This window comes from Alosa pseudoharengus, unplaced genomic scaffold (assembly GCF_046254945.1).
Source record: "Alosa pseudoharengus isolate Yale_2024_CS ecotype anadromous, Long Island Sound unplaced genomic scaffold, YU_APseudo_1.1 YU_APseudo_1.1_scf_14, whole genome shotgun sequence".
Classification (NCBI taxonomy): Eukaryota; Metazoa; Chordata; class Actinopteri; order Clupeiformes; family Clupeidae; genus Alosa; species Alosa pseudoharengus.
Window position 1 is genome coordinate 26,511,386 of NW_027468609.1, and position 12,432 is coordinate 26,523,817.

General features: G+C 42.5%; 1 long non-coding RNA gene across 1 annotated transcript; it reads left to right on the plus strand.

The window, feature by feature from the left end:
• The first annotated feature begins 5,904 nt into the window (after positions 1-5,904).
• Positions 5,905-11,159, plus strand: LOC143122500 (uncharacterized). Its single transcript, XR_012986704.1, has 3 exons — positions 5,905-6,145; positions 6,777-6,852; positions 11,015-11,159. It is a non-coding gene; the product is annotated as an uncharacterized LOC143122500 (long non-coding RNA).
• Positions 11,160-12,432: the final 1,273 nt, after the last annotated feature.

A 12,432-nucleotide genomic window follows, 5' to 3' on the forward strand; every position in this document is an offset into this window, starting at 1 on the left:
GCAGAGCTACTAGATCTGTGATAATGAACTATGTGATGGTTGCCTCTGTAGATTTTAGGTACTTTGAGATACATGATTTCATTTATGTGGGCCATATTGTCAGAATAGGCATGACTGTGAGAAAGGTTGTACTTGTAAACCATATGACTTTTGCATGGGTTCATATCATTTAAATGTCAGTTTTCCATCTTCATGAGTTGCCTTCCACTGCCTTTCAAAATACTATTGCATTATACAGTATGTGTGTGGACATTTGATCCAGATAATATTCCAGAAAGCTAGTGCTTCCGTAAAAAAATTTTTGTCAAGTCGAATGACCTTATTCTGTACCAATGTAGTTCTACTATATTGCACCAACTACCCAACAAAGCAATGCACTACTTTGTGGATATGTACTTATGAATGGTTTGGGAAGAATTGTATCTTTACCAAAAAGTTTGTAAAACGCCTCAATAAATCATCAACTCTACTGTTCCAGAAAGCTTTCCTCATTCTTACAGGCCATATGCATTATAGGGTTGTTGTAGTTTATAGGGCAATGTCAAGGGCGAGTAAAATACATCAAATAGAATAATTAAAAGACAAAGTAGAATAATTAGCAAAGTTTCAATATTTTTGTTGCACTCCTAGCCTCCAGTTTGCCAAGGTCTCATTCTCTCATTGGTTGCATAAGATTAATAATGCTGATTTGACAGTAGGGTGTAGCCTGTGGGCATATTGTTGACATAATAACCATCATTGCTGTTGTTTTGAATGATATTAAGGTCACACCTGTGACAGAGCAGCAATCCTTCTCACAAAAGAGAAATGTGACTCCTTCTGTGACCTACCAGTCATGCCTTTGTTTTCTCACCATCTGGAACAACACATTGGGCAACAACATTTGACTCATTTTTAAAACAGTGCTTATCATTTAAGGGAAATGGAGAGACTATAACAGATCATGACCCCCACTCCTTTTGCTAGTGTGCTTTTTTTTGTCAGTATTCCTATTGTTTTGCATATTTGGTAATGCCAGACTGGTAAGCAGTGGCCCATATTCAGCAGAAGGCTGCGTTTCCAAACAAGCATTACTAGTCTAAGGTGGAAACCACGCCTCTAATTCAGATTTAAAGAGTGAAACTTTATTGTCCTCAGGCGCAATGTTATCATACATCTGATTATTTATCAGGTGTAGTAGAGGTATTTATGTGTAGTAAAGACCACACTGAATCTGATTGGTGACATCCTGTTTCAGGGTATCAACAGTAATGCTTTTGGTGCCAACTGAGTGCTCCTGCGACCATCTAGCTATCAATCACTTCCACGGCTCTGAGCCAGGGTGGTGTTTGGCATGCGTATGGCAAGTTAATGTATAATCATTGAGCCAGTGTAAACACTGGCCATGTGTTTTTTCCACTTAAGCTATCCCACGCAGATTTTACCGAACATGATCATGATGGCAGTGACGTGTTGAGGCCGCTGCCTCACCATCTTAATTTGAATATTGTGCCAATAAACATGTCTTTCAGCTTTGTACACTCAGCACAGGAGCTGAGAGTGCTTGCTGTTTCTAAAGAGTCATGTTCCTACTTATAGCTTGTGAAAGATGAACGTGGTCAGGCTTTAGTTTGAGAAAGTAGGTTATTGAACAATAAAAAGTAATAGAGGAATACTTGTAGGCCTACTTAAAACACACAAGACCGTGCTTAAACACTTCCAGGGGGGGGAAGGGTTTCTGTGGAAAAAATCGCTCTGGAACTTGTCTTTTATCAGTTTCATTGCAAAGGTCACAATTCTACAATATGATATGTCAACATGAACAACCCTTTCCTAGGAAAACAAATTCGAACAAGGATTCACATGCTCACATAATCTGTGAGTTTTTTTTTCTCTTGATGTAGCTTTCTGGAAAAGCCTACATTCATGGTACAGTATGTGCTATTGATACTAAGGCCTGTTTTGCCTAATTCCTAATTGCAGTGCGGTCATATATTAGGTTAATACGACCACAGATCACGGGGGAACATGAAACTTGGTGGGTCTCTCCGTCACCTGGGCCAAAAGTGTTTTTTTTTAGGGAATAACTCTCCAAACTAACTTTTTGTGTAACATTGGTCTCAAGGAGGCCCATCACATCTCATTTGTGGTGTAGCGCCACCTAGTGAAAGTGATCCATGTAGGATTGTTACTACAACCTGTACACGCACCAAGTTCACGCACCAAGATTTGCCACATTTGCCACACGTTCTAAAGTTTCATTTGGCTCCCTCAGCCAAATGGCTGCCAATGGCCAATCGAAATTCAGTAGCCAAAACAATTATTTGCAAATATCTTCACAGGCACACACACAAACACACAGACTGGCCACAGGTAAACCAAGCCTCAGGGGGTCAGAGATGACAGGGGCCCAGAGTCCATGAATACCTTGCAAACAGGGGCACCATAATTATTTTCTGCTTAGAGAACAGCCAAAGTGTGCCAGGTACAAGAAAGTACACTGGGTAGTTGGAGTCACTTGCTGCACACACACATGCACGCACACAAACAACACAGGCATATACACACATAAGCACACACACGTACACAGAAACATGTATACTGACATACATTTAGGGTGTCACCAAAGTATCCTATCAGACTTGTCTTATGTAAGTAGTCACACACACATGGACACGCACACACTCACACTCTCTCTCTCTTTCTCACTCACACACACACACTTGAACTTGATGTTCAAACACTTCAAGTAGTTCCGACTGTATATTTCTGGTCCTGGATTGTTTAACACTAATTAAGTAACCGAGGTGCTTGGTTACTTGGATGCTTACAAAGAGTTTCAGGAGTGAGGCATGGAGAGAACAAGGGAAATGAGCTTTACTTCCTTTGTGTAGCAGCCAGGTGGCAACACCATGTGGCGGTCATACCATGGACCTCTCTGCAGTTCATCTAATCTAGTCCTTTATGCTATTCTGTACTTTCCCTTCGAGAGATCTACACAAGAGAAGCTGCATTCCACCGAACAGGGCGGGCCTGAGATGGCTATTCATTCTGCCCCCGAATTCTGCCTGAGCCAGGAAGTGGCCTGGCAGTTAAGACGTTTAAAGCAACATTCCACAGAATTTGACTTTCTTCTCATTCCCCCCCTTTTTAGGTCACATTTTCAGCCCGTGGGGTGGGGCTGGGGGGTACTGGTGAGTGAAATGTCAGTGACATTAGTTTAAAAAGCTCACAAGCAGTTCATTAAAAGCGCTTGCGAGGAGACAACGAGGGAAAGAGTGCTCAGTTGGGTCTGTGTGTGTGCTTCGGCTAGACGCACACACGCCTTTTCCCCATGATTTTGTTATCTTTTGACTGAGCAAAAGATAAACAAACACAAAAGACTCCCTCGTCATGCCAGACAGAGAGAGAGAGAGACAGAAAAGGAGGTTATCTCACTAACCTCTCCCACTTCGGGGGAGGCGGGGGGATTTGGTGTGTTTCCTGTGCCTTGGGAGTTTTTGGGAATAATTAACAGAAATGATGTAATGCTGATCCTATAAACTCAGGCAGGAAGGAGCGTGCCAGGTTGAATAAGCAACACACACACACTTTTTTTTTTTCACTCCACACACACTCTCACTTGGTTTGTTGCTTAGTTATGTAAGATTTGTGTTGTTTCACTCAAAGCAGTCTTATCTATGAGCACGGAAATCGCACAGACATGTTAGAGCACTCTGACTTGCCTCTGTGTGTATGACTATTAGACTGTATGTTTGAACTAATTCATTGCTTTGCTATCTCAGGCTCTTTGAAGAGTGTCGACTGAATCTTGTGACTTACATGTGTGTTTGAAGTTCACTCCTATGTTGAGTGTTGTAAATGAATTTGAGTGTGTGTGTGTGTGTGTGTTATCACCCAGCTTTACATTTATAGTCCCTATGATAGATGACTTGCACAGTCGCTTCCTGCACTAAGACTTGAAGGTATGTTTGTGCTGCAGTCTTATTGGATAGGCATCACACCAAGCCAGTGGAAGAGCACAAAAACATCTTGTTTTACTCATTTACTGGAGTTCTCGCTTCAATCTTGCAGTCGCGCATGCCTCGTTATGGTCTGTAGAAAATCTGCAGATATATGTCATCACTCGTGTCTGCACTTGTAAACTTGTGAAACAAAGCTCTGCTGTGTTCGCACTAATTAGGCATCCCGATAGACGTGGTTGTTTCTTTATCGCATTTCTTTACAAGTCATCTCTTTCCGACACACAGTTGTCAGATAGAAAGAGTGTGTGTGAGTGTATTTGAGTGTGTGTGTGTGTGGCATTAACCCAGTGATTTACTGGTCTCTCCTTTTTCGGGGAAGGAGGCTACAAGACAACAGTGCTATTCTTATCGCTGCCTCAGATGGGGCCCACAAGCCTACAGGGAGCAGACAGACACTGCTGATGATCTGCCCCCATAGAGCACTTGGCCCACGGAGGCATAGAGGCCGAGGCGAGTGCTGACGGTGTGTCTGGCTCTGGCAAACGAATCCTTTTGTTGCTCTTTCTATGTGAGTGCTTGCGTTTGTGTGTGTGTGTGTGTGTGTGTGTGTGTGTGTGTGTGTGTGTGAGAGAGAGAGGGAGAGAGAAAGCGAGAAAGAGAGTGAAAGAGAGAGAAAGCTTATCAGTCCATGGTCAAATGTTGTTCGAATAGGAGACTCCTCGGTCCAGATGTACTGTAGAAGTTGTGCGTGATCTATATTTAGGCTGAGGTGTCCTCTGTAAGCCGCTGTTCCCTCTTTCAAGGTAACAATGCTTGTGTGGGTTTTAAATGTGCTTTGACCTCTTTTTCCGATAAGCCCTCAATATCTAGAGCATGTGCACGTGAGTGGGAGAAAGAAAAACACACACACACACGACTAGGGCTGTGGATTATTTCTCTTTACCCCTCTTTAAAGTAAATAATCGCCATAAAAGTAAATAATCACCAGGCCTTGATATCTGTGTAACACCTTGCATTTTTCTGTTCCCACAAGCACCTGCATGTCTTTTACTGTAAGAGCAGTTATGTGAATCACCCCCACCCCACCCCACCTCACCCCTCCCAGCCTCTATTTCCAACAAAACATACTGCTCAGTATGCGTTTTTTTGTGTGAACTAAAGGCTCAGACATTCTAGAGGTTTCCATACAGTGGTTCCGTATGTTGAGGTCTAGCCAGGCTGAATGGGTGAGCTCACTTCCATGCTGCGGTGCACTCATTACATTTCCCACGCTTCCTGACACTCAATGAAAGAGAGAGAGAGAGGGAGAGAGAAAGGGGCATTCCACATTCCAAGACTATATAGACATACCACATTTAAACATACCAATCACTTGGTCTCCCTCTCTTTCATTCTATCTCTCTCTCTCTCTGTCTGTCTGTCCCTCTCTCCCCTCCGCGTTTCAACTCACTCCCACTCTCTCTCTCTCTCTCTTCCCCCACCTCCCCTGAACATACAGTACACACAGTCAAGTATGTAGACATAAAAGTGGAGAAGTCCCATTGCATAAAAGTAGTCTAGCTTACAGTTGAGCTCCCTGTGTGTACACACACCCTCAAACACACACTTACACACACTCACTAACTCACTCTCACAGACAAAAGTACACACAGACACACACACACACACACACACCCTCTTGCACAAAAGGCCCTGGCAGCTGAGCTTGTGTGGGCCCCAGGGCTGGCATTGTGGAGCTACGTGCAGCATGGCGCAGCTCCTTGCCAAGCGCTGACGAAATAACTCACATTCCTTCCTGGAATAGAGAGGGACCATAAAAACTTAGACTGACCTCCTCCTGAGCTCACACTAATGATAAACATTTGTGTGTGTGTATGTGTATGTGTGTGAGAGAGAGAGAGTGGGTCATTGTGTGTGGAAGAAAGAGAGTGTTTGCGTATTTGTTTGACTTAAAAAGTATGTGTGAGTATGTGTATGTGTGTGTGCTTGAATGTATGCATGTGTATATGAGAAACATGTATATGTGTGTCACACAGAGTAAAGGGCATGGCGTGGAGAGACAAATAAAGTGGCTGTGTATACACGTCTGTAAAGAATGTGCGAGCGACGTGTGTGCATGCAGGAGTGTTTATCCAGATAGTTTGTACAGTAAATAGAACCATGGCAAACTGCACCGATGAAGACGTGGATTGGCCTTGTGGGTAAGTGTGTGATTTACTGAGCCAAACACTGCAGTCCTGCAGTCACTTTATTGGGCTGGATTCCTCCTCATGGGAAAGTGTTACCAGGCAGACGGGAACCCGGGCTTAGATAAGTGTCAGGAAGTCATTTAAAAGTCACCACAATGTGCTGTTACAGTATATCACTAATCTATTGTGTGTGTGTGTGTGTGTGTGTGTGTGTGAGAGTCCTATATGTAATGACTGCTTTGGCAATACAACTGCCTATTAGTCATGCCTATGAAACATTTTGAAAGTGGTGCATGTCAGGATGCATGTCATTTCACCTGAAAAAAGTCATTATATCCGATTGTGGTAAATTCTTAGATCAGCAATCATCAGTCTTGGGGAGAGATGAGAACTTCATTATGACTCAAAGGAGCAGCTTGTTGTTGTGCTGTTAGTTAACAACATGTTCTGCCATGTTCTAAGGGGGCATGTCTCTGCACATGGGTACTTCGGTACAATCAGCAGCACCTAGACAATAGTTGTAAAACGTAACCAACAGTTTTGTTCACTCCACATTTTCTGAATATTGTAACAAACTGCAAAGTTGTCTCTGAATGGTTTTTATTGAACCAACACACTTAATCACATGAACACCATTACACAGGTAACACATGCAATACACCGGGTGAACACATGAGGTACAACATAAAGAAAGACTGCACAAGCTAACACATGACAAGGTAAACGCAATTACTCTCACTAAAACCAACATCAACATTACACACACACAAACACTGCACAGCACCATGGGAGCTCACATTCATAACCAGCTAGGCTCAGTTCACTACAATATGCTATAAAGCGTACTGTTAATATGATGCTGCAACTTAATTACTTAAATTATGTTAACACACGAATCAATACTAAACACTACAGATCTGTTACACAAATATTTAACCTTATACTGATGACATTTATTTTCTAGATATCCACTTTTTCTTCCTCTAATTAACTGAGGTTTATACATTGATTTTGCAAAATTTCTTCAGGTATGAGGTAAAAAAAAAAACATGGGAATTCTGATGTACTGATGTAAGCAATGGTTCTGAATTATTGGGCAATTGGGCAGTGCCCTAACAGAAATTTCAGGTTTCTGGTGAACAGTTGCTGCAAATATGTAGCAAGGTCATATTTTCACAATGTAAATTAGGTTTGTCACCACAAGTTCACTGGAAGATATTGGCTAAGTGTGGTGGCAAATCACTGGCAAACACTAGTGGCAAACCTCTTTATTGCCAGAACTTTGCTGGAAGTTTGCCTATATTGGCCAACATTGGCAAACTTCTGGCAATATTTGCTAGTGAACTCTCCCACAAATCACCTACACATTGGCTGCAAATCTGCCGGAAACATTTCATTTTTGTTAGGGTGTGGTTAATACGGGTGCGGTCAATACAACGTTTTTGTTTTGTTTTCATCTCCATACAACACCGTCATGCGGTTTACATACCATGCAAAATTACTGGAACAATACTTTGTCAATGACCAGATGCCATAAAATATTTTTTATCCTTCAATGGATGAAGATGAAACAAAAATGAATAATGATATTTCAAGAAGGGTTTAATATGTAGGCCTCATGGAACAAAGTGCTTACTCTGATTGTGAAACTACCCATATAACCCCTGGGGTGGTAAAGTCTACTCACCAACTGAAGCGCACTCATGGAAATGGACCCCTTCAGATGACATGTCACACACACACACACACACACATAAACACATACATTCATGTGGGGTCAGCATAGAGCCGTTGCCGTAGGTGTGTGTGAATCATTCAAGTGACTCCATTTCAAATCACTCCTCGTTCCATACTAAGTACTTTTGTGAGGGTGGAAACTGGAGACAGGTCAAGTATGAGTGGCAAATGCTTTATTGGCTCAAGGCAGGGCTCCGAACCGGTTCAAGGAACGAAAACGAAAACCAAAAACGAACGGAATTTTACGAGGAGCGGAAACGGAAACGAAAACAAAATGGTCTTCAAGTGTTCCGGAACAGAAACGTTATTCTGAAATCCACAAAACCGGTTAATAACGTTTTTTTTTTTCGTTCTCTATATTTTATAAAATTTCACTAAAGCATATCCTAAGTGTTCTACTCGTTTGATTGTAGGCGAACAGCCGAATAAATGGACCTTTGGTTCAAATGTGTATATTTTGTCTTGCTGTTGTAATGTAACCTATCCGTCTGCCACTTCGGATCTTAGGCCAGCTCGTAGCGTAGGCTACTGAAACTGATTTGGAAATTGTTTGTAGCCTATGCATAATAGCCTATTTTGCCTGTCCACGCCTTGTCGTTTTAAAGTCGGGATTTGAAATGTTTGCGCATTATAGCCTATTCTATGTAGAAGAGTTAAACGGGAAATTTGAGATAGGCCTTGTCAGCAACAGACAGGTTCGTTTATAAACAGGGTTGGAATTATAGCGCAAGCCTTTGAAGATCTCCATATGGATAAAACTTAGGCTTGAAACCAGGTAAGGAGTTTAGCACTTTAGGCTAAATCAAGGGCAAATAATGAGTAGGGGAGAACCGGGACGAATGAAACACTTCTTAATTAAATGTAATTTACAAAGACATCGTAAAACACTGAAAGTTAATATTTTGTCTCTAGCAACCTACATCTATCCTCTGTCGAATACAGTTGCATTTACAGCTCTGAACAAAACCGTTCAAGAGTTATTTAAGGAGAAGTCGAACGTGCGTTTTGTTTCATTCATCCCTCCTGGCTGGGACGAATGAAACAGCATGGGGGACGAATGAAACATACAGCTTAAATTATGTAAACTTCCCACAATTTCAATATTTGACAACATATCATGAATGGTACTTCAAGTATGTGTTATTTTAGATAGATTGCTGCTGGGCTATATGTCTTGGTTCATGTCTGTTAACAACTCATTGACGTCATCGTAAAGCGCTTATCTCGCGGTTATGGAAATAGCATGCACTATGCCATTAATATAGCTAGAATAATGCATGTTTCGAATTATATAATGTTTCTATAGTACAAAATGTTATTTCACTCTGTTTTTACGTGGTTAAAGCCACCACACATCCAAATAAGTGCCCTTCATGACCGACAGGCCTCCATAGGTTAACATGGAAAAACTCGACCCCCCTACCTGATAGCCCCAAATATATTTGCATCTTTCTAAAACTACTTTTCCATGTCTCACCTGCATAAAATATAGTATAAACACAGATATGTGTGCATTGACTTAGAATAAATGGGGTTTACTGCCTGGTCGGGACAAATGAAACAGGTGTTTCAATCGTCCCGCCATAGACATCTAGCATTATAGGCTGTTTTGCATCCATTACAAACAATCATGCAATGTGAACGTCTGGGATTGGGGAGAGCACTAAATGCTCTACTGAATAAGCATGAAGTCAAACCTTTAAATGAAAAACACTCTTTAGTAATCAAAAAAAATAAACCGCTAATGATGTAAACTTGTGACCATCAAAAATCGTTTATCGCCTGTAACTCCGTGATACCAGGATGTAACAGGAAGGCATTTGGCTGAGCAACGGAGGTTAATATGCTCTATGTTTTGTCCAAATGATGACTGTCTATCATCGTTGCACTCGGAGAAAACCGGAATGTTTCATTCGTCCTCCGTTTCAATCGTCCCAGTTTGACCCTACGTCTATAGGTAAAGTCCACAAAAATAGACTTGATAGGCCCGCCAAACACTACCGGAACTTTAAGAACGAACGATATTTTGCGTTCCGAACCGGTTCAGGACCGATAGTGGCGGAACGCATGCAAGAACTAAAACGTTAAACATAGGCCTACCTGAACCGTTCGGAACGGAACGTTTGAAAAATAATTTCGTTTTCAAGCCCTGGCTCAAGGGCCCGCACAGAGAGCCGGAGAAAGGGAACTGCTTGAATGTACGCCTGGGTGTCATTTACCACCATGGGGCTTTTGATTTCAGGGTGTGTAACTGCACCGTGTGGTTTTTGTGTATTAGGGGAACTACTGTATGTACTTATACTGTGTGTGTGTGTGTGTGTGTGTGTGTGTGTGTGTGTGTGTGTGTGTGTGTGTGTGTGTGCGTGAGGTGAGTCACCAGGGCCTCTTGCAGGAGTAGCAGAGAGGGCAAAAGACCAGCTGCTGCTGTTTTGGCTGAGGTCAGTCTGGAAAAACTGGGGGGTGGAGTAGGGATGGAGTTTTGCGAGGAGGGGGCCTCAAACCCTGTAGCGTCACGTTCCAGTGTCTCCGTGACGACCCTGACTCTCTTCTTCTTCCCTCCTTCTCTATGAATCTCACTCTTTCCTCCTTCCCCTTTCCTTCTCTCTCCTTCACACTCTTTGAAGCTCATTCGCTTTTTTGATTATCTTCTTTCTCCACTCTTTCTCTCTCTTTTTCTGTTCCCTCCACTCCCTCACTTCCACCCCTGTGCATCCTACAGCAGTGGGCAACAGCTGCTCCCAGCCTGTAAGAATGCTCTCTCTCTCTATCTCTCTCGCTCTGTCTCTATCTCTTTCTCTATTCTGGGGCCTGGGCGGGGGCTAAATATAGGAGAACGTTTCAGCACAACCTCTCTAGGGCACGTGCCGCTCTCTGCTCCACCCCAACACAGGGAGAGGGAGCGACGGAGAAAGAGTGAAAGAGGGAGGAGGAGGAAGAGGAAGGGGGCTGTCTGGAAAAGGGGAGGGGAAATTCAGCAACTCTGGGCCCCGCTGTTGAGTAATAACAGCAAACGTGTGATTTTCAAGGAAGCCTCCTTTCTTGGAAGTGTGGATGTGGCAGTGTGTGTTGTGTGTGTGCGTGTGTATGGGGGTTCTTTCACATGTGTCTGAATGTATGCGTGTCTCTCTTTCTCTCTGTTTTCAGGTCAAATGCCTGAACTACAAAGTTGGTCTCTATCATGTGTAAAGCATAGTCTTCAACAGACATCAGTAGACTTCAATCCAGTGTGGTGACATTATTGTGTTTTAATGATAATAAATTACTGTCTCTCATTGATGACATTGAAATAAATATTTGAATAATCAGACAGAAAAGAACTTAAGTAATTAGAAAGTGAGGCAACTGTTTTCACAAATGACTTTTGATTTAAGTGGTAAATCATGAATGTTTTTTTTTATTATTATTTTTTTTGCTACTTGTTTCCATGGCTTTTGGGTAACTGCATTTACAGCTTACTGTCAGATTTGGATAAAACCTGGTCACGTGGAGCCGCTGTCCTCCCTGCACCCACAAGACTGGACAAGAGTGGACACCAGAATCAGGCCAAACCTCCCAGAGTCCGTCTCCATGGGTGTGTGTGTGTATGTGAGTATGAGCGAGAGAGACAGAGCGAGAGAGGGGGGGGGGAGCGAGAGAGACAGAGAGAGCGAGACTGACAGACAAACAGAGAGAGGGGAAAAGAACAGATAGGGAAGAGATAAATGTGACTCTCCTCTTCATGTTTCCTGTACAAAGGAACCATTCCATGATGTGACATAAAGAATAACTCGAAAGACACCCAGGAAGTCGCTCAGTTTGCTAACTGTTATACGTACATAACATAAATAGATCTAATCACATTAGCTTAAGTGCCATTATACATTTTAACTGCAGTTTTATAGCACAGTAATGCATTACGGAAGCATCATGAATCATTAACAAAGAAATTACAGAGGCATTGCAGGCCAGGGTTTATGAGTTCATCATAATGACAAATACCCTGACAAAGAAATGGCTCTGACCTTGTATCACCACATCCAGTAGAACTTGCACTTTATACCGAGTTGAGTAATTTATCCCCGATTATTATTTAAGAGCGATGCCGCTTGACCATAGATTTTTATGGCTTTTTGTCGCTTGCCAAAATGTTTCATAAAGGTGCGAATTAACTGAGCGTTGCATGCGTTTTACGGTTGTCTGGAAAGTTACTGTTCGGCCGGCAGTGGTCTTGTGACATAACAAATGCCATAACTCAGACAAGAGCACGATGTACAGGGTAGGAACAGGCCTAGTGATTGCAACACCCGTGAGACCCATGTGTTTTTGTTTGGGAAGGCTTTAGATTTGCACTAAAAAGCCACTAAAAGGGTTTAGATGGGGGCACTGTAACGCAAGAGCGTACAGCATCTGTAGCACATTCGAGTCGAAGAACCCACAAGGACCAGAGTTCGAATCTGACCCCTGGTCATTTATCAATCTCATTCTCAGCCCATTTCTCTTTCCAACTTGCTTCCTGACACGCTACACGGTCCTATCTGAATAAAGGGAAAAGGACCCAAAAATATATAGCCCTACTTTAAAAA